Below are 23,935 nucleotides of genomic sequence, written 5' to 3' on the forward strand. Positions count from 1 at the left end.
AGTCTATAATACAGGAAGCAGTTACCCAGCACAAGAAAGAGAAGGTTGGGAATGAAGGTAAAGAAGAAGGCATTCTAAATACCGATTTTAAAAAGCTTGCATAAAACACAATGGTATGCATATGGAGTACAAGTAGTTAGGTATTACTTGAGTCTACTCACAAAATACAGTACAGTTTGAGATGCATTTCACCAAAAGTAGTTCTTTCATGCCTTAGATATCAAATTGATGCATAATGCTGTGTTAAATGGAATTTTTTAAAAGCCCTAATTATCAAAATATTTTCATATTTTTCATCCCCAAACCTGACAATCGCTTCTTACATAAATTTTTCAATTAGCAAATACAGATCAAAATATTAAAGTGATATGAAAATCGTTTGCAGAAGATAAATCTTCATCAACATGTTTTACACACTATGCAAAGTAAGCTTGTTGAATTGTTTTAAAAGACAAAATAAGCTAAGTCTTTGGAAAAAATGCTACATGTGGTTTTAGTTTAACCAAAACATCTGTTAATGTGTATATCTATCTATCTATCTATCTATATATTTTCTTCGATCATTACTAATGTAGATATTCACAGTCTATCTTATCTAGCCCCTTTGGGATGTACTGGTTTACTAGTGATAAAATGATACAGTACTATACAATAAAAATGTACTTTTTAAAAACCAGATTTATTAAGTAAAATCCTCCAAGAAACAGATTCTGAGGCAATAATTGGCTTAAAGGTGGTTTTGAGGGAGTGGTTTGGGAAAACACCTGTAAGGGAATGAGAGAAGTAGGATTAGACAGAGGGGGAAGGTGACCTGCAATATACTAGCAGCAAATGCCTCATGTGAGCTCAATAATGGAATGGTCCTTAGAGGAGGCCTGGTTGTAGGTGAAAGGGCAGGCTTTGTACCCTCATAACAACGAGTCCTTGGTTACTAGCTGCCTGAAGACAGCCGATTTGGTAAAGAAAAAAAAAATTGTGGAAAAATATCTCAGCTGTGAGCCATTAGCAACCAAAGTTATCAGGAAAAAATTTAAAAAAAAGTTTCTTATTCAAGAATGGGTTATTTGGCCAGCTTACCACCAACATGGCACATTTCATCTTTTGGACTACTTGAATCCACTTATTTCAAAGAGTGAGTACACACTGGGAAAATTTCCTCCAGGATTTTCATAATTCTTTCTCTGGAGAAACTTACTAAAGTTAGGTTAGTGTGACAAAACGATAGTTCGTGCCATTCAAAGTGGCTTCAAGGCCACAATTGTTATACAGTGTCTCCTCCCTGTCCTAACCAATTTAGAGTCCCATAACCCTTGGCTAGCAGTTTTTATGGTTTAGTACATTTATCTTACAGAGTAAACCCTCATCTTTGAGGCACCTAAATTCCTGGCAATCGTGACTTCTCAAGTGCTGACTGCTGCACTCCTTCATTTATAATCGAATTTGGACAAGGAGGTAAGAAGAGACTATCCAAGAGACTGACTGGCTGCCAAGTGCCTTCATTCCTGTTGCCTGGGCTAGCACAGCCCTCTCATCTCATGACAATCAGAGTCAATTACCCCAGAAAATTTGATGACTCCTCTTCTTACACACTGATCTCTTGGCACAAGAATCCTGGAATAAAAATGTGGTAGTCACAGCTTAACATTCAATATGATATTTCTGAATCTCCAGGAACAAGTAAAGTGAATTTCATTTGAAAACCATGGTTTTTAGACCAGAGAGCATAAGTGTGTAGGAGTAGAAGGCACATGTCACCAAGATGGGTTACTGGAGTGATGGTAATTTTGACTATTTCTATTCCCAGATCTATGTATTCTATTTATTGGAGATAAAACACTAGGTAATTATGATTAAATTAGGATGTATACCATATCTTAAAGGATAAGAATCCCATCACTGCAGGATTATAACATTTGCAGACTGGGTTTTTGGATGCACATTTATTCTCTTTCAGGCTGGCAAGTTATGGTGCAGTGGTGCAGAATGTGATACAATCACCACGTTCTATTGTCATATAATCTTTCCCTTCCTTTGTTGTGAAGTGAGTATTTTGTTTTAGGTCTAAGTTATGAATTTAGCCTTAACAGTGTTTTATATATCACATAATCCTCAGATAATATAATTGAAGGACACACAGGCAGGAAAAACAAACTCATTTCTGCCCTACATTCCTGAGGCCTCCCAAGCAGTACATAAGATGAAATGGTGGCCCTATCGTGGTGTAAAAGAATCAATGTGAGTACTTGTTACAAAGAGGATGGTGGAACTTCTCAAGATATGGGGCTCTGGCAATGACACAGTGTTGAATCCTTTGGCTGGTAGATTAGATATTCAACAATAGCAGTAGTTAGAGTAACGTTGCTTTGTGGGAACATGGCCTATGCATGAGCCCATCTTGTTTTTAATATCTACACCCTGTTCCCTGATCGCTATTATTTCAGGATGCTATCATTTCCATTGTTATGGTATAACCAGTTTTATAATATTTCCTATCATCTATGTAGGACAGCCATCATTGAATTTCTTAATCATGTATTTGTTCCTCTTACTAACACATTCTCCCATTGCTTTGTAAATGGGATGTAGTTTAGGCTTGACTTCGAACCCACCCAAAATCTCATCTTAAATTGTAATCCTCATGTGTCAAGGGTAGGACCCTTGGAGGTGGAGGTAATTGGACCATGGGGACATTTTTCCCCATGCTGTTCTCATGATAATAAATGACTCTGACGAGATCTGATGATTTTATAAGCATCTGGCACTTACCCTGCTTGCTCTCACTCCATTCTGCTGCCCTATATGGAAGGTGCCTGCCCCTCCTTTGCCTTCCACTATGAGTAAGTTTCCTGAGGCCTCCCAAGCAATACATAAATTAAACCTCTTTTCTTTATAAATTACCCAGTCTTGGGCATTACTTTAAGGTAGCATGAGAATGGACTAATAGAGTAAATTGGGACCAAGAATGGGGTACTGCTCTAAGGATACTTGAAAATGTGGAAGTAACTTTGGAATTAGGTAATAAGCAGAGGTTGGAACGGTTTGAGGGACTCAGAAATGTACAGAAAATGTGGGAAAGTTTGGAACTTCCTAGAGACTTGGAGGGCTCAGAACACAGAAAGGTGTGGGAAAGTCTGGAACTTCCTAGAGACTTGTTGAATGGCTTTGACCAAAACGCCCATAGTAGTATGGACAGTTAAGTCCAGGCTGAGGTGATCTCAGATGAAGATGAGGAGCTTGTTGGGAACTGGAGTAAAGGTCACTTTTGCTATGCTTTAGAAAAGAGACTGGCAGCATTTTGCCCCTGCTCTAGAGAACTTTAGAGAGAAAATGTAGGGTATCTGGTAGAAAAAATTTCTAAGCAGCAGAGTGTTCAAAATGTGACTTGGATGCTCTGAAAAGCATTCAGTTTAATGCATTCACAAAGATATTGTTTGGAATTAGAACTTATGTTTAAAAGGGAAGCAGAGCATAAAAGTTCAGAAAATTTGCAGCCTGACAATGTATTAGAAAAGAAAACCTCATTTTCTGAGGAGAAATTCAAGTGGGCTGCAAGAATGTGCATAAGTTATGAGGAGCCAAATATTAATTTCCAAGACAATGGGGAAAATGTATCCAGGGCACGTCAGAGGTCTTCACAGCAGCCCCTACTATCACAAGCCCTGAAGCCTAGGAAGCAAATATGATTTTGTGGGCCAGGCCCAGGACCTCACTGCTTTGTGCAGCCTCAAATCGTGGTGACCTGCATTCCAGCTCAGGCCATTGCTTCAGAGGATGCAAGTCCCAAGCTTTGGTGGCTTACATGTGGTATTGGGCCCTGTGGGTGCACAGAAGTTGGGAATTGAGGTTTAGGAGTTCAGAGGATAGAAATGCCTGAATGTACAGGCAGAAGTTTGCTGCAGGGACAGAGCCCTCATGGAGAACTTCTGTTAGGGGAATGCAGAAGGAAAATATGGGATTGGAGCCCCACACAGAGTCCCCACTGGGTACCTGCCTAGTGGAGCTGTGAGAAAAGGGCCACTATCCTCCAGATCCCGGAATGGTAAATCCACCAACAGATTGCACCATGCACCTGGAAAAGCTGCAGACACTCAATACCAGCCTGTGAAAGCAGCTGGGAGGCGGGTCTATATCCTTCAAAGTCACAGGTGTAACTGCCCAAGAGAGTGAAACTCACTTCTTGCATCGGTATGACCTGGATGTGAGACATGAAGACAAAAGATCATTTTAGTGCTTTAAGATTTGACTGCCCACTGGACTTTAGACTTGCATAGGGCCTATAGCTCCTTTGTTTTGGCCAATGTCTCCCATTTGGAACTGGTGTATTTACCTAATGCCTGTACCTCCTTTTTATCTAGGAAATAACTAACTGGTTTTGGATTTTACAAGCTCATAGATGTAAGGGATTTCCCTTTTCTTAGATGAGACTTTGGACTTTGGCTTTTTGGGTTAATGCTAGAATGAGCTAAGACTTTGGGGGACTGTTGAAAAGGTATGATTGTATTTTGAAATGTGAGGACATGAGATTTGGGAGAGGCCAGGGTCAGAATGATGTGGTTTGGCTGTGTCCCCACGCTAATCTCACCTTGAATTTTAATCCTCATGTGTCAAGTGTTGGATGAGGTGGAGGTAATTGGAAAATGTAGTAGTATCCCCCATGCTGTTCTCATGATAATGAGTGAGTCTCATGAAATCTGATGGTTTTATAAGTGTCTGGCACTTCTCCTGCTTGCTCTCACTCCATCCTGCTGTCCTGTGATTAAGTGCCTACTTCACCATGATTTTATGTATATTGAGGCCTCTCCAGCAACGCATCAATTAAATCTCTTCCCTTTATAAATTACCCAGTCTTGGGCAGTTCTTCATAGCAGTGTAAGAATCAACTAATACAGGTGCCTTTCTGGATATATTATGAAACATATTTATTTAGTAGTTTTTCTAGCATTATGTGTTTAAATATTTATATATAAACATATAGTATAAGTATATATTTTCTGTCCATTTACATGTCTTTGGATTTCTTCCTCTACCATTTGTCACAGCAGATATGCCATTTTTACTTCCCTAGGCATGACCATTACTTCTTCAAGATTTCAAGAGCTATCCTAGAATGTCTGCCACTTCTGGGCTATTGTCATGATGTTAAATACATATCAATGAAGAATGCTTCCGTGTGGATGCACTCTCAGTTTATGAATTTTAAATCATAACTTCTTCAATCCAATATCCTCAAAATTCAGTTTAATTTATATTTCCCTGACTCCTATTCCTACTTCAGCTAGGTTGCACAGGTCTTTTGCATAGAATCTTTTGTCTCTTAACAGAGTCAGCACTTCCTCTTACAATCCATCTTCTCACATAAGGGGATCTGCTAGCCTGTAATGGGAATGAGTAGTCTACTTATGTAGATCCAGAATGTTCAGAGCAGTCTAAGTATTCAAAAGTTTAAGTGCATATGTCCCCATGCAAGTTCAGTGCCTTATCAAACAGGAGTTTGACCTGATGTAACAGACTATTTAGCTTGAGAATTAAAATTTATCTGGTAAAATACTACCCTAATAATTAAATCTTGGACTTAATCCTCAGTAATTGTTTTTAACCCTCCAAGGCAATATATAAGAATCTCCTTATATATCACCTAAGCACTTAAGACATCTTCTGCTTTCACTCACATTAAATTAATATTTAATAACCCTAAGCTTTTTATTGTCCTTCTTCAGTACATCACTAAAACCCACTAAAAGCCATTTAATCTCATAGTTATTATAACTACTATTTCCCTCAATCCCCTGAAAGGCATGAGATATTGTACTTCTTAGGGCATTTCCTCCTTATGACATCCTGTATACCACTAGTGAAAATTTTGACAAGAATATAGTTTATTGTGTCAAGACTACAGCATGCCATCGGCACCCACCTTCCACTAGTAAAGGGACCTTCCTGGCTGCATGTGCAGTGGATGCTAACAACTACAGATCCTGTTTTAGAGAGCTACTTAGGACCTGTTTGTTGGAATTCACTCGAGGTAGCTGGCAAAATATTAGGGAAATATTAGGGAAAGTTAGAAGATTATAGAAGGCTGAAAGGTTTTAATGGAATAGACTGAAGGCAGCCAGCTCATTACATTAGAATTTTAAGTGATAGGGTAAGATTAATTAATAAAGCTTCCCAAGTTAAGTCTGTTTGCCCCACATTCCTTTGTCTCTACTCTGTTTACTCATGTAAACTTTGTGCTGGATGGTCCTCTCAGGGGGAGGTCAAAAGGCAATTACTCATTAGTGGTGTTTACTCTGGGCCCTGGAACCAAGACCTTTTATTGTTCATAAAACCGCTCTTTTAACCATGTTAATTATCCACAAGTATTTTGACTTAGAACCTCTTATTAAATCTATAATGAATAGATGTGAGGAGGACAAGGAGTCATGGTCAGTTAGCTGCAATTATTCTCTGAAAGCAGCTGACAACCATCCCTAGCCCACTCAGGTTCACTGTATTCTAGCGTGTGCAAGTGCATTCATTCATCTGGTCGTTGAGTCTGGGTCTGCAGTACAGACCTCCACAGGTGGCAATCATTGTCTCAGGTGGTGACCCTGACATGATAATTGCCACACTGTTCTGATACCAAATGTTTAAAATTGTTTCCAAGAAAATTATGTTTCCACATTTATGAAACAGTAATCTGTGTGTAAGAGAGTTCTATAACCAATAAGACTCACATAAAAATGAGAGGAAAGGACTGGTCAGAGCAAAAAGTATAACTGGAAGACTTTCACAACACAAACCAGCCAATTCCACAGGGAGCTCTGGAGCTGGGCTGACTCTTCAGAGATTTTCTGAAACAGGGCAAGTCTTTTAACCTTTGTATCAATGATTCATTTTGACTTCCCACAGAGAGAAGTATAATCTTTGAGGAGGCAGGTCTCTTTTACAAAGATAAATTTCTAAAGAATGGCTAGAATGTGAGTCATCAAAACCAACAGTCTCAAAAGTTGGAAGAAGGAAGACCTAGGTGCTGAGAGGTTATAAGGGTGACACGCTTTCCTACATTAAGGGGTATAGAAAGAATATATTTGAGGAAAAAGAAACTTCTATTTTAGAGGAGCATATTGCTTTTCATACATCCTTATACTTTGTAAGTCATTTTTGGAGTTAGGATGCAAAACATGATTATAATAAATTGCAATTCATTTGTTTGAAAGGTAAAGAAAAAATGATGTCTGGTCCTGAGATTGTGTGAAAATGAGTAGAATGCAAATTGATTTGCTTAAGAAAAAACTATGGCATGCTAAGGTAGAAAGCCATCACTCTTTTATTAGTTTATATTTTTATATTTTCTACTTTATACTTATGGCATATTTGAATTAAATTTATAATAGTTTTGAAATATACATAGGAATGCAGTCAAATATTAAAAATTACCTAACCCATGGGAAATTTTTTTTTATAAGAGGTTGGTTATCTATACAACTTGCGAAAATATTTTATCCACGTTTTGGGTCACATAAATGAAACTTATTTAAACCGTAATATTTATAGTTGTTAGCTATTTCCTGAATTGTAAACTCCTTCAGGACAGGATACATGTTAAAATCATCACTATAGCAAGTTCTTCAAAGGCGTGTATTGAGCCATTCTTTACTCTTAAATCTTGACTGAGTGAATGAATAAAATGTGCCATTTTTCTAAATATCAAAGATTGACATCTTCTCTCAAACATAAAAATGGAAAAATATGAATAATACAAAACACAACATATATGTAGCCATTGAAAAATTATCTAGCAGTACATATTTTAAAATAAATTTGGAAAATCAGGTGAAATACTATACTTCATGTCATCTCAATCAAATTTATTTTTTAAAAATCATGAATATTTCTTAAACAAAATATTTAAGTTGGAAATTAAATGTCTAGAAAAATCTCAGTTATCTGAATGAATAGCATTATTTACAGATCAACCAGGTGGTTTATTTTAAACTTGAAGATTGGACAGTATGTAGTAAGTGTATAATATTTTAAAAGTGTTTTTAGGCACTACTGTTCAGTGAATCTTTTTTATAACAAAAATTATAATAAGCTAAGTGTGATACAATATCTATTTATTTTAACAAGGCTAGAAAATAGCATGAAATTTTACCATGTTTATTACAGTCCTAAGTCCGTCACTTCACATTACTTTTTGCTCAGGTTGATGTGTGTGTTCACAGTCATTGCCACACTCCCATTATCATCTTCCCTGTCATTTATCATGAGCATAGGATAGAAAGCCAAGAAGAAACTTAACGTGATGAGGAATATATAAAAGAAACGCAGCAAATAAAATGAAATGGTCCAAATAATATTCTTTGCATAATCTTGTACATTGCAAGTTAGAGAAATAATATTATTTTTGTATTTTTTCCCTTTCTAATATTGTTACGTAACTCATATGGGAAATATGCTAATGATACATGATTAAACAACAAATATGCAGAAATGTATAAATTAGTCAAGTAGATTAAAAGTAATATTTTCATTCCGGTTTCCTTCTCATAATTTGTGAAGAAAGTAAAAAGCACAGAATTGTGATTCAACGTTTTGTTGAGATTACAATATGGGGAATTTGAGCTACACTTATGTCACTGTCAATTGATGAGACCCATTACCCGAAGAGTCAATCATTTCAGTTTATTAACTTCTGACCTGTGTCAAAATTATTTATTGAAAAACTGGAATGTAGAAATATTTTCTGAATATATAAATATATCAGTAGTCTAGTTAACACTGTAATCTCTTGGGAGTGGTCTATCATCATCAGGCGTGTTGAACACATCTGCCCTCCCAATGAAGTCCTTTGTCTTCACGTACCTTTAGCTATCAATTCACAGAATCATGCAAACAACTGCTGCAAAACCAGCAAACTGGAATTGATAGAAAAGAGTAAAATAAGGCAATAAATTATATAGATCTTCTCCTTAGAGTTGACAAAAAATTATCAATTATCAGTCCATTCAATTATGAGAAAAAATCAATTATACATACATAAGAAGGGCATATAATGAAAGTAAAAAAGATTGAATGGTCTCAGTTATATTTAGATTCTCAGTCATTGGTTGCTTGCATTGAAACTGTAATGTTGCTGTGTATATTTCAAAACATAATATTAATCACTAGCTCCTGACTTGAGAGGAGTACATAGTCAATGATATTGCAATTGGGATGTAATTAGAATGTACTTGACAATTAGTCCAAAGTCCAGTGTGAACCCAAGGCAAAATTGTTGCCAATTTCTTTATCAGGGATTAACAAAAAGGAAATCATTCTAAGTATGCTTTTTCCCTCTAAAATGGAAAAAAAATATTAACAACACTTTGCTGTTAGCCTTCCTACGACAGGATTTGTGAAAGGGAAAGTATTTTCCATTAAATTAAAATTGAGACATTTTGGTGATGTTACATAGGGTTGCTTAGTTCTTAACAGCTTTTTATAACTCCTACATGCCTTGCTGTTTTGCAGTAATGGCAAATCTGAAAAGTATATTTCCAAGCATCTCTTGCTTGATGTTCTATATGCAAATTAAGTTTTGTTGAGTATAGGAACTTAAAGGTTTGTAAGATAAAAGAGAAGCCAGCGCCAACTTACTGGTGCTGTGTTTCTTTAGTTAACAAGAAAAGCCAAGACTTTGAGAACATAGGGGTCTCTCTGTTTTAGTCAACAGCCTCATGGATGTGTAAGGCAATGAAGTGGACTCATTTGTAGCTTCCTGATCCTGGTTTTCTTATCCTCGGATCAATAGCATCAGAAGCGGCCATGTGATTCTCATTCATCTAGCCTTTCCAGTACTTTATAAAATTGTTGCAGCAACGCCTTTCTGTTTAAAATACCTAGAGCAGTTTCAGTCATTGGTACAAAGTCTAACTATTGTCAAGAAATAGAAAGTAGGAATCGGGAATAGAGATTAGTTTGTTCCTTACGTTCAAAGCAATAATAAGACAGAGGTATCAGACATGTAAAGACAAAGTCTTTCTTCAGTGTCCTAGTCTCATCATTTTCCAAAGTGGCAACCTAATATCCTATGTCAACATTAATTCTGAAATGTCTTAATCTTTGAGTGAACACTTGGAAATGTTCACTCACATGACTTCAACATCACATCCCGTGAGATCCATTCTCTAAGGATCGGCAAAAGAAAGAAGCGGATTATTTAAAAAAATTTCAGAGAAAAAATGTATGACATATACACCACTGAAAATTTATTTTTAAATTTTTTATTTTTAGTGACTATAGATACATAATAGTTGTACATATTTATGGGATACATGTGACCTTTTGATAGAAGTATACAATGTGTAATGATAAAATCAGGGTAACTGAGGTATCCATCACCTCAAGCATTTATCATTGCTTTGTGTTAGGAACGTTTCAATTCCACGCTTTTTGTTATTTAAAACCATACGATATATTATTTATGTCATATATTTATATATAAATATATAACAACATTAATTATATTAACTATAGTTATCATATTGTACTATTAAATACTAGGTCTTATTTAGTCTATCTAATTGCATTTTTTATCCATTAACAATTCCCTGTTTATCTCCTCCTCCCCAGTACCATTTCCATCCTCTGATACGCATCAATCTACTCTCTATATTCATGACTTCCTTTTGTTTAACTACCACATATGAATGAGAACATACAGTATTTGTCTTTCTATACCCAGCTTCTCTTGGTTAAAATAAGTTTTATTGAAAAAACAGGCAATGACGAATGCTGTCAAGGGTATGGAGAAAGGGGAACCCTAAAACACTTTAAGGGGGAATGTAAATTAGTACAGACACTATGGAGAACAGTATGGAGGTTCCTCAAAAAACTAAAAATGTAACTGCTTTATAATTCAAACATCCTACTGCTGGGTATGTAACCAAAAGAAAGAAAGCATTATATTGAAGAGATATGTGCATTTTCAGGTTTATTACTGCACTCTTCACAGTAGTAAAGATATGAAATCAACCTAAGTGTTCATCCACAGATAAATGAAACAAGAAAATGTGATATATATATATGTGTGTGTGTGTGTGTGCGTGCTTGTGCATGTGTGTGTACACACACACACACCCACACCCACACACACATGCACAATGAAATATTATTCAACCGTAAAGAATGAAATTCTTTCATTTGCAGCAACATGGATGGGACTGAGAAATGTAATGCTAAGTGAAAATTTTCATTTTTAATTAAAGAAAACAGAAAACATGACATCACTGATTATATTCCTTACTTTGTTAACTGAAGAACAAATCAGCACTTTACAGGGAAATAAACAGAACTGTCAAAGATACAACCCTGATTTGATCATTACACAATGTATATATGAATCAAAACATTACATTATACCTATACAATTGTGTGTCAATTAAAAGCAAAATAAAACTTATTTTTAAGAAAACATCCTTTGGCAGGCTGAGGCGGGTGGATCACGAGGTCAAGAGATCCAGACTATCCTGGTGAAACCCCGTCTTTACTAAAAATACAGAAAATTAGCTTGGCATGGTGGTGCATGCCTGTAATCCCAGCTACTCAGGAGGCTGAGACAGGAGAATTGCCTGAACCCAGGAAGCGGAGGTTGCGGTGAGCCGAGATCGCGCCGCTGCACTCCAGCCTGGGTAACAAGAGCGAAACTCCATCTAAAAAAAAAAAAAAAAAGAAAAGAAAACATCATCATAGAAAGTTCTACCCAAATCATTCAGATACAAGCTGATTGATCCTCCATCATTTCAATTATTTTCAATAGTTTCTAAAAAATATTGTAAAATGCCATATAGGGTTTTATTAGATATCAAATAAATGCTCTGGCCAGAAGGTGATATACATTATTTTTGTTCACAGTCTTTGCCCAAAACTAGAAAAGAGTATTAACTAAAAGATAAAGAAGCCCCAAGTCCTATCCTTCCATAAGGGAGACACAGCCACAGCAAGAAATATTTGAAAAACATGCAACATATAATGCATTAGGCAGTCTGTGAGGCACAGGATTTTCTGCTACTTGAAGTACTTCTTCTATAATTTACTTTAGTGTGGGTCTATTGATGAATTTTCTGTTTTTGTCTGTCTACAGGATATTTTCATTGGAACTAGAGTTCTGAGATGATCCTTCTTTCACCATTTTGAAAATGTTGAAAATGTTATACTTTGTTTTCTTTGGTTGAGAAATCAGATTCAAGAGAATTGTTTCCAAGGAATTTTATTCTTCCAAGTTTATTTACTCAACAAATTTCAAAGGGTATAAAGCATATGGATACGTCTTTGACTCCAATAGAATTAAACTGGAAGGCAGTGACAAAAAGATAGCTATAAAATATTCAATGCGGGCGGGCGCAGTGGCTCACACCTGTAATCCAGCACTTTGGGAGGCCAAGGCGGGAGGATCCTGAGGTCAAGAGACTGAGACCATCCTGGCCAACATGGTGAAACTCTGCCTCTACTAAAAAATATAAAAATTAGCTGGGCATGGTGGCTCGTGCTTGTAGTCTCAGCTATTCAGGAGGCTGAGGCAGAAGAATTGCTTGAACCCGGGAGGCGGAGGTTGCAGTGAGCCGAGATCGCCCCACTGCACTCCAGCCTGGCACCTGGTGACAGAGCGAGACTCTGTCTCCAAAAAAAAAAAAAAAAAAAAAAAAGAAAGAAAGAAAATATTCAATGCTTAGAAACTAAGCAATATACCCTCATGGGTCAATGAACAAATCACAACAGGTATTAAATAATACTTTGAAGTGAATGTTAATAAAAGTATTTCATTTCAAAACTTGGCTGTACAGCTGAATAATACTTAATGGAAAGATAATCTCTCTAAATGCGTGTAATAGAAAGCAAGGCTGAAAATCAATGTCCTAAGTTTTCTTCTTTAGAGTTTAGAACAAAAATAGCAAATTCAAGTAAAATTGTGAAACATTAAATAATAAAGAAAATAGCAGAAATTAATAAAGAAATACACCACAGTTATTAAACCAACAAATGGCTTTGAGACTAATAAAATTGATATACCTATAGAAACAAATCAAGAAATGTATAAAGTAGTTATACATAAACTAATATATAAACAATGCTAGTATTTGAAATGTTAGCACTACTAGAACCTACATTTATTGCAATGTTAATAAAATAGTTCTAAAACCAACATTATGAAATAAATTTGAGTAATATAAATACGATGAACACATTCTAAGAAAAATAGTTATAAAACCGACACAAAAATTAAGGCTAAACACACACACACACATACAAAATACATGATTTCTATCAAAAAAAACTCAAGACTTAAATGGCATCATGGTAAATGCAACTTGGCTCACAAGATAAAGGAAGGTCACAAGAATACTTCCAAATCCCTCCCACTCCCCAGACTTTAAGAGGAAAATTGAAATCCACATATGGCTATTCTAGGACTAAATTAAGAAGCCAGTGTGCTTGGCCAGGCTCTAATACAAGCTGGGTGTTATATTTAAATATATGTTATTTGGGAGGTGTAAATGTATTACATCACTGGGTTCACATGGAGTGAATGCCATTAATAAATATAAATACCTTCTCCAAATTAAAATCAATATTACTAGATAAAAATAACAGCATAATTGCAGAACATTGACAACTTGACAGGAAATATACTAATACAAGTATGAGGTAGATATTATTATCATTATTACTATTTAAGTTACACTTTTCTGCATTTAATTATTTCATTGACTCTGAGATTAGTACTAGTAATATCCACATTTGATGAGAAAACTATGTCACTGAAAGGATAGTTAGCACACCGAAATTTGTAGTTCTTAAGTGCCAGAGATATCAATCCCAGATTTGTCACCCTCCACAGTCAGTGGTCTAACTCGCCACCTCAGCATGCTAACTTACCCACCCACGTTATTGCTTTCCTCAGCTTTCATGATAAGTAAGTACTAACCTCAGTGATTTTTGTCTGGGCTCTTGGTAGCCTTTTTTCTAAAGATATACACATAGCCAAGTGCAGGGACTCACTCCTGTAATCCTAGCACTTTGAGAGGCTCAGGTGGGTGAATCACCTGAGGTCAAGGGTTCGAGACCAGTCTGCCCAACATGGCAAAATCCTGTCTCTACTAAAAATACAAAATTTAGCTGTGCATGATGGTGCATGCTTGTAACCCCAGCTACTTGGGAGGCTGAGTCAGGAGATTGGCTTGAACCCAGGAGGCAGAAGTTGCAGTGAGCTGACATTGCACCACTGCACTCCAGCCTGGGTGAAAGAGGGAGACTCTGTCTATGTATGTGTGTGTGTGTGTGTGTGTGTGTGTGTGTGTGTGTGTATGTATATATATCTACATATATACATATATATACATACACACATAATTTTTTCTTTCATATATATTTATATATACATATTTTTCCTTTATAAATGTATTTTTTTCTTTTCCATCTACTGTGTTATGTAGTAATCCTTGAATATAATAAAATATAACACATTTCTCTTGAATATTGAGTGATCCATTGCCCACAGATGACCATGTGCATCTCTGTGGTTTAGGTACAGCCACAGAGGAATCTGATATTTTTGAGGGCAAGTAAGAAACCAAGCATGATATTGTTGTTTACAAACACTCTTCATTTCGGTTAATGCAGGTATGAGGGAGGATTGTATCACCCTTGTTTTATAAATAAAGACATTGAGTTTGACAAAATTAGAAGAAATGCCTAGGGCCACAGCCAGTTATTAACAGAATTAGTATTCAAATCTTCAAAACCTGGTTTAATCCAAGTATTATTTTCTGCTATTTGGTTTAATCCAAGTATTTTTTCCACTATTCTATGTCATATATAGAAGGAATATGTATACAAGAGTCAAAACTATTTGCAGATTTTTAAAAACAACTTTCCTTGGTTTATCTAATATTATTAATGTCTTTGAGAGAAACAAAACTTACCCCAAGTGCATGCAGAAAGCCATTAGTGACTTTCACAAACCCCTGCTCCTTCACTAGATCATCAGAGTCCAACAGTCCAAATTGCTTTTCATTACAAGTTTTGTCACAGCATTGTGTTTATTGCACCAATGGGATCACCTTGTGGCATACTTTCCCTGATACTATTTTTCCATTTGTAGTTACTTGAATGAAAAGAACAGCCACACAGGAGAGTGCCAATTATTTTTTATTGGTCTTTTACTAATATATCCTACTTTTAGACTAGAGGGAAAACAATTGGATCTGTAAACATCAAACTCACATTATAGTTCTGCATTTTCTTCCAATTAGTGTTTATTTTCCTAAAATTTTGGCGATTCATATCCCTATTATGCACTGTTTACCAGCATCCCTCTCCTCATTCTAATTTATTATCTAACCATCACCCACTGATACTGTTGATACACTACTCCAGGTGTTGGAAATATTTCTCCTCTTTGCTTTATTGGGCATCGAATGAAGTAACAAGCCTAAAGATATTTCCAAATTCTCAGCTTGCTTCTTCATGTCAGAGAGGGACTTGCAGAAGTCTGAACCACGGGGAAAGCTAATTTGTATTCCTTTTGTGCTGAGCAATTCTCTGCAGAGTCCTGAACAATCAATTGTATATCACAGCAGTGAGACTAGCAATACTCATCCCATATCTGACATTCACTTGATTATCTCTAGAATGTCCTTGTATCACTTTCTATTGTTGTTGATAAAACATTAGACAAATTGTGTCTCTGTTCTATTTGTTTCATCCTTTTTCTTATTATTTTGATTAAAAATAGGAGATAACTTAAATTTCTCATATAATTTACTCCTGCCTTGATTTTCCTCTTCAATATCAATAGCAAACAATATATTTCCTTTTGTTTGTGAGGTATTTTATAGCTATAATTAGACTCTGTCTAAACTTGTGGTAATTGTTTAATGTGACATGGAAAAAAGCACATTATATATTTATGTATAATTTACACATTTACATGTAAATAATTTCACTTAGGCATTTACACTAACTATTAATACTTTGGGTAATTCTTTCATGGGATCATTTATTCTTCCTTTAATTAGGAAAGAAAAGGTTGTTAAATTGATAACAAAGTGCAATTATCTTTCTGTGGCCTCTCTTAACATCTGTTTACAGTTATACGTTAATGTATCCTATTTAGATTGAAAAGCTTTTTACTTCTCTTGACAATTTCAATAAGAGGTTCAATATTATTCATGCAAACATATATCAATTCATGTTTACACTGAGAAAAATATTCAAGATTTTACTATTCAAGAACCATTAATTTTAATGAGATAGATATAGCTAATGTTGTAAATATTCCAATGAAGATGTTTTCCTACTTAAGTATTAAATTACAGAATATTATACTATTTCACATAATTATCATATAAACTTCTGAACATATGTTAAAATGAATGTTTTAAAAATTATACCATGACTATTAATTTCAAAATGCTACATTTCTGTTTATATGGAAAGTTCAAATAATGAAAACACATGAGAATTGGGAAAAGACATTCATTCATTCATTTAATAGAACTTATTGGACAGTGTCATAAGAATAAAATATTTCCCTGAGAAGACAATTTAACAGTGAAATGTGTAAACAACTTAATATTTTTCAATTGTTGTCATAAATGATTACATATATTTTCAAAGAAACACATATATAAGCAAGTAATACCACACAAGAGAGTCATGGAAATTTGGCTAGGGTTAATAGTTCAATATGACAGAGAGAATGTGAACAATGACATTACAAGCAGTGGACCAAAATCAAAGTCATGTAAAGCACACAGCTGGGTTAGGAGTAGGGAAAAAATCTATATTAAATTTCTTGGGTTGCCACAACAATGTACAACAAATGAAGTGGTTTAAAACCACAGAAATTCATTTTATTTTACAGTTCTGGAAGCTAGAAGTCTGATATCAAGGAAGATTCTAGGGAAGACTCCTTCCTTGCCCCTCCTAGCTTCTGAAGGTTGCTGGCAATCCTTGGCTTTCCTAGGCTTCCAGAGGTATCACTTTAATTGTTATGTTACATATATAATTACACATATGATACATATATATGATTAAAGGCCATATGTTAGCATTATTTATTTAATTATATGTGACTAGATATACATGTATATAGTTATATACATTAAATATGGGCTTTAATTAATATATCATGACATATTAATCTATCATGTAACTATATGCATGTATATAGTTACCATATATAGCTCCTGCTATCCACCATCCACTTACTTGGTAGCTCAATTTCAGCAGACATGTATAATTTCAGTATACATGTTTCAGCATACATGTTTCAGTATTGTTACTGAATTTCAGTATACCTGTTTCAATTTCAGTAAACGTGTTCCAGAATCGTTAGCCAATATCCCAAATATATATATAATTGCTACATGATATATTAATTAAAGCCCACATATTAAATAATATTTAAAGCCTATGTATTAAATATGGGCTTTATTAAGTATTAAATATGGGCTTTAATTAACAATCTTGTAACTATATATAGTTACATAAATAATTACATGTATATATGATTTCCTCAGTCTTCCTCTAATATATTTTTATTGTTCCAGAGTCCCATCCAAAATATTAAGTAATATTTGATTGTTATTTTTCCTTGAGCTGCTCTGAACTGTAATACTTTCTCAGACTTTCATTATTTTTTATTACGTTGGCCATCTTGAAGAATGCTGGTAAGGTATTTTGTAGAATAACGTCAATTAGGATTTTTCTGATGTGTTTCTTACGACTAGACTGCAGTTACAAGTTTTGGGGAGGAAGACCTCAGAGGTAAATTGCCATTTTCATTGCATCACATCAAAGATCCATCCTATCAAAACGATGTTCACTGTTATCATTGACTTTGATCACCTTTCTGTGTAGTGTTTGCAGTTTCAACACTGTAAAGTTACTAATGTTTTCCCCCCCGTAAAAACTTTGGGAGAAAGTCCTATACACAAGCTATATTTAAGGAGATAGAGTTATGCTGTCCCTCCTTCAGAGCAGAATATCTAGGTGAAATTTATATGTAATTTTTCCATAAGGGACATTTATCTCTTCTCCCCTACTTATTTATCTAACTATTATTTGTATCAATATGGACTCAATTGTGGGAATTGTTGAGAATACCCATGCCTTCTAGCAGTACAACGTGGTGCAGGTTCATCATGTATTTCCTTCCTCAGTCCTAAAATCAACAATTTTGTAAGGAGCCTTTATTCCTATTACTTAAGAATAGTTGGAAACCAATTCTTATGCCTAAGTAAGCTCATCACTATGAAGTGCCATTGCTTTCGGACCCTCTCAGATGACATAGCAACAAAATATATGTGTGTCTACTGATCTGCGTATACACATCTACCAATAAATATTGTTTATGTAAATATTGGAATCTATATTAAGCTAAATATGAATTCATATCCATAACCAAATATATTACTTTTGCCACCTACCCTTGTTTTTCTGTAATCTCCCAATCTAACAGTGAGAGACATAGCTCCCACTCTTCACTATCTACTTACTCCATAGTTCAATTTCGGTGTACGTGTATAATGGTTTCAGAATTGTTAACCAATATCCAATTGAAAAGCCATTATATTAACTAGGGTACAGACTTCAATCATATTTGAAGGTACTTAGGTTAATACCTTTTCTCCTTGCCCTCTTAGTGAAGTCATTTAATATATTTGTGTAGACTTTAATATTTTAATAAAAATTATCTTAAAACAATTATTAAATTCATATACAAAGGTTTTACATTTTTACAGAAAAAAGAAACCCTGGCCACAATTAATAATCATCAATAAGTTAAAATGACTGCCATAATAAAATGATCATGTTTTCTAATGCAAAAGATACTTTTTAACTGTTTCTATAAGATGCTTATTTAGTATTATTTTGAAATTATCTTTGGCAGGGTAAGAAATAATGTTGTAAATACTTTACTAAGTAGGATTTATCCACATTAATTTTCAAAAATTTTAGGAAAGCAACAGGGATTTAGTATTTATGTTAAAATTTTTATACAGTTGTATTTCTAAAGTTTTTTATAACCGAAAATGAAATGCCAACTATCTTTTAAAAAGCAAACCAATTTGTGGTGTCTCCAGGCAATTTTTATAGATCCCGTTTGTTCAGATTACCAGTCAACATTTTGTACAAACTCAACCACCTCAGAATCTTCTGAGGTTACACTAGCAAGTTTAAGAATAGTTCTATGTGTACAAAGATCTCTCCTCCTAAACTGTTAGCATAGTCTTAACATTGAGAGGAGCAACAATTAATATTGTGCCACTTTATATCTTTAACCTATCTTCCAAGAGTACTTTGAAACCAAGTATAATAACAATCTATGCACCTGAACACACCATGAAATTTGTTGCCTTTGGTAGCATAACATTCTTCCTCATCAGTGGCCATCTTTGTTGACATTTTACACTTTTGAAATCCTACTCATTTCCTGAAAAACAACATCTAGGATATGATACTGGGGAATCAAACCAAAATGTAGGAAGAAACATAAAATCTCTCCTTTTTATCTGAGAAGATATGTGTCTCAGACCTAGAGTTTTTATACAATTCCTTGTGATCTTGAGCCCTCCCTTTAATCTCTTTTCTCTCTGTTTCTTATTTAAAAGTTTATTTGCTTAGATGTACTTCAATGATTCCTCTAATTTTAATATATAATTTTCTATAAAAATCACATATGACATTCTCTATCCCACTAGCCACATCTATAAATTTATATAACATGTAGCATGGCTTCCCAGAAGCAATGTAGAAAGCAACTGAAAAAATATATACTAATCTGTTTCATTTTAAAATTATTTTTCCTGAAATTTTATCAAAACCTACAAAGGGACTAATAGTAATTCTAAATATGGATCTAATCATCCTATCCATAGCTGAGGCAACCCCAATAACCAAAATATATCTTACTTGGATGACTCTTCTTTCACCGGTGTACATACTGCTCCATAAAGGTGTTTGGAAATAACAGGCAAAAGTTTCAGAACAATTTAGTGAGAAGCATCTCAATAAATAATTGAAGATTCTGCTCCTGACACATAAAATTTGCTTTCGAGTCAGCTTTTTACAAACTGTAGTTTGAAAATAGAGTATTTCCACTCTTCAACACTTAATTTCGTAGAAAATAGTTATAACACTGTGCTTAGCATGGAGCCTCTTAATTATCTGGTCCATGTCTATATCTTGAGGCTCACGGCCCCCTCTTCCTTATAGCCATCCATGCTACAGCCCTCATAAACTACTCTTGCTGCCCACATGATATATTCCATCTAATGCATCTAGTATGCCTTCATGAATGCTATTCTTTCTGAATGTAATTTCCATTTTTATTCTATTTTCCGTTTTCTATTTATTTCTGAATATTTAACAGACTTAAGCATTTTGTAAATTTCCCAACTGCTTTGGAGTTTAACATAGTTGTTCATTTCCTGATTCCAAAGTCAAATTTCATGCATAGCTGTATACACTACATTTTGTATTGTTGAGTTACTACGTTTCTCCCTTTTGGATTTTACTTTCTTTAAGACCAAGGACAATGTCTTATTTTATTTAATAACAGCAACATTTAACTAAATGGGGTAATCACTCAGTAAATGCCTTCTTACTGAATCAGTGAAAAGTCACTGATAATTTTCTTAAAATATATTTTAAAAAATAATAATAGGCCTACTGGGTTACGAATATACCTAATCTTTAAAAGTTAAAACAGGCTCCTACATGAAAAGTAAAGGAAATTAACTTCTGATTAAGCTGAATTTGATTGATCTTGGTTATGATCATTATAAGTAGATTGACCTTAAACAAATTGCTTACATTTTATGGGACTTAGATTTAAAAAAAATTAAATAATTGAATGAAAATAGCTATATATCCCATATTATTAAGAGGTTTGATTAAAATAAAAAATGACACGAGGTCAAGAGATCGAGACCATCCTGGTCAACATGGTGAAACACTGCCTCTACTAAAAATACAAAAATTAGCTGGGCATGGTGGCGCACGCCTGTAGTCCCAGCTACTCGGGAGGCTGAGACAGGAGAATTGCTTGAAGCCAGGAGGCGGAGGTTGTGGTGAGCTGAGATTGTGCCATTGCACTCCAGCCTGGATAACAACAGCGAAACTCCATTTCCAAAAAAAAAAAGAAAAGAAAAAAATGACAGCAGTTCCTCCTATATGCAAGACATACCTTGAATACTACTTATATTCCTCATATGGTTAATTTGAAGTTTAATTATATTATAAAGATTTAAGTAATGTATGAGATCTGTACTTAAGTCCAAAAATCATGAAAAATTATCAGCCAAACAAATCCTTAGATATCAATTTGGTTTTTATCTTAAAATTTGATACATCAGAATTTTTGCAAGTTACAGAAATATCACTTTTTAAAAACTTTAACCTTAAATTAGTATAAAACTCTTTAAGTTAATGACCAGAGAAAATCATCGGGCATGTTGGGCATATGTGACTACCAAGAACATAATAAAGATAATCAGTACTTGTACCCAGGGTAAATTACTACCATTCAAATTTCTACCATGTTCTAATTAAGATTTATCAAAATTATATGAAAGGTATAAGTCCAAATGGGACCTAATTGTATTAAAAAGTAAAAACTAAGATAAAGGTTATTTTCATCGCAGTGAATATCAATATAGTGTGACAGATATCTGCAGTTAGGAGTAATAAAATTGTATATTCTTATACCATAAAATAACCAATTAAAAGTGGTTGATTATTTTCCTAACATAAATATTAGATTAAAATACCAGATTTCAAAAGTAAATTTATTTTTCTTCCATTGGAGGCTTTTACAATTATAGTCCTAGCAGCACATGGTTGAACAGTTAGTGTCACAATAATTCATGAGGTTAAATATTAAGAGAAAAATAAGTGACAAATATTCTGAAATTGAGCTTTGTGTTGTTGACTTTAAAATATTCTAAACCAGTACTTCAGACATGTAAAAGTAATTTAATGACATTAGTAAAATACTAGATATTCTGAAAACCCAATGCCTCTTACAGAGATCATAACATCTATGGCATACAGATACAATCTAACTAAAGCTATAAAGTTACAGTAAATCAAGTTGGAAAGTGTTGATACAAGAAAATTAGTCACTCCCTCATTGACCTCTAACAGTGTCATGGCTTTAAATACCATCTGTACTAGGAGAACTAATAAGTGTACATTTTCAGCTCAAACTTTCTTTTGAATTTTATACTCACATGTTAACTGCTTACTTAATATCGTCACCCAGATGCTTTGTCACATTAAAGCAGAACTCACTTTTAAACCTTCTTATCCTACATTCTTCTCAGGTAAGTGGCAATATTTTCCTTCTAGTAGTTTGGGCCCACTCTTTGGACTCATCTTTGACTCTTCTCTCTGTATGTTCATACGCAATCCATTAGGAAAGTCTGACAGCTCTGCCTTTAGATGTATCTGCTATCCAACCCCTTTCCAACCCGGCGACACTATCACTATAGTCAAAGCTATATTATCTTTCCTCTGAATTATTGCATTTATTTTCTAATTGGTTTGCCTTCTTCTGCCTGTATTACTGCAGTCCACTCTCAACACAATAGCCTGGATTATTCTGTTAAATGTAAATTATAATATACTTCTCTGTTCAATACTGCCTAATCCCACCAGTAACACGTTTTTAGTCAGTATTAGGTTTATCTGGCTTGCTGCAGAAAGAGAAAGTTCACACAGAGGAAAGTCCTTAATAAACAGGACTTAAAGGGAGGACCTTATAAGATTCTAAAAATTGTGAAAGCAAAAGTCTGTTTTGGAGAGATCTTGTTAGTAAGCAGGGCCAGTTAGCAATTGGGCAGCTTGGTATAATTGTTCAGCAGGCAAGAACAATGTGGGGCTTTAAAGGTAAGCAGCAGTCACAAATAAGGAAAGCTGTTAGTTATGTTACAGCTGTCATGTAGCCTTGGCTGTGTCCTTTTAGAAACTTTGTTGATGTTGTGATAAGTAAACACAGACTGATTACCAGTGGGACTCATTTTCATCTTTTCAGAGCTCATGGATGTACCATCTACTTATTTCAGGAAAGAAAGAAGAAGGAAGGAAGGAAGGAGAAAGAAGGAAGGAAGGAAGGAGGAAGGGAAGAAAGAAAAAGAAAGAGAAAGAAAGAAGAAAGAAAGAAAGAAAGAGAAAGAAAGAAAGGAAAGAAAGAGAAAGAAAGGAAGGAAGGAAGGAAAGAAAGAAGAGGAAGAAAGGAAGGAAGGAAGGAAGGAAGGAAGGAAGGAAGGAAGGAAGGAAGGAAGGAAAGAAAGAAAAGAAAAAACAGTATTATCACAGTGAACTACAAGACCTCATTAAAATTTATCACACCTCTCCGACCTTATTTATTCCTGTTACTTTACTCTTTTCTGTACACACTTCTCTCTGTGTGTTTTGATTCACTTTTTGCTTTTCAACAACCAGGTACATTTCATCCAGGGACTTTACACTTGATCCTCTTCTGCCTAGAATGATTCTCTTTAAGATACATGAATAGGTTCACTTATTCTCCATCTTCAGATCCTCTCAAAGGTCACATTCTCAGGGCTGCTTTCATTTGTACATTGTTTTAACATTGCAAATCTCAACCTGAATATATTCTCTGTCTCACATTTTTGCCAAGTTTTTTTCTTTAGAACACTATACAATCTGGATTGCTATATAGCTTATGTATTTCCTCTGTTTATTGCCTGCTCAATTGTGCTATATGCTAAGTTTTACGGAGACAAGGATTTTTGTCTGTCTTGCTTGTTGATAAACCTAATGCTTAGAGCAGTGCTAAGCACAAAGTAGCTGTTTAGTAAAGATGTGTTGAAAGAAAACAATGACTAGGAAATTTTTTTCTTTGAGACTTAATCACAATTGTAAATTTCAGTAGGCTAAGTTC

Source organism: Sapajus apella, unplaced genomic scaffold (genome assembly GCF_009761245.1).
Source record: "Sapajus apella isolate SASKATOON/1434 unplaced genomic scaffold, GSC_monkey_1.0 scaffold67, whole genome shotgun sequence".
NCBI lineage: Eukaryota > Metazoa > Chordata > Mammalia > Primates > Cebidae > Sapajus > Sapajus apella.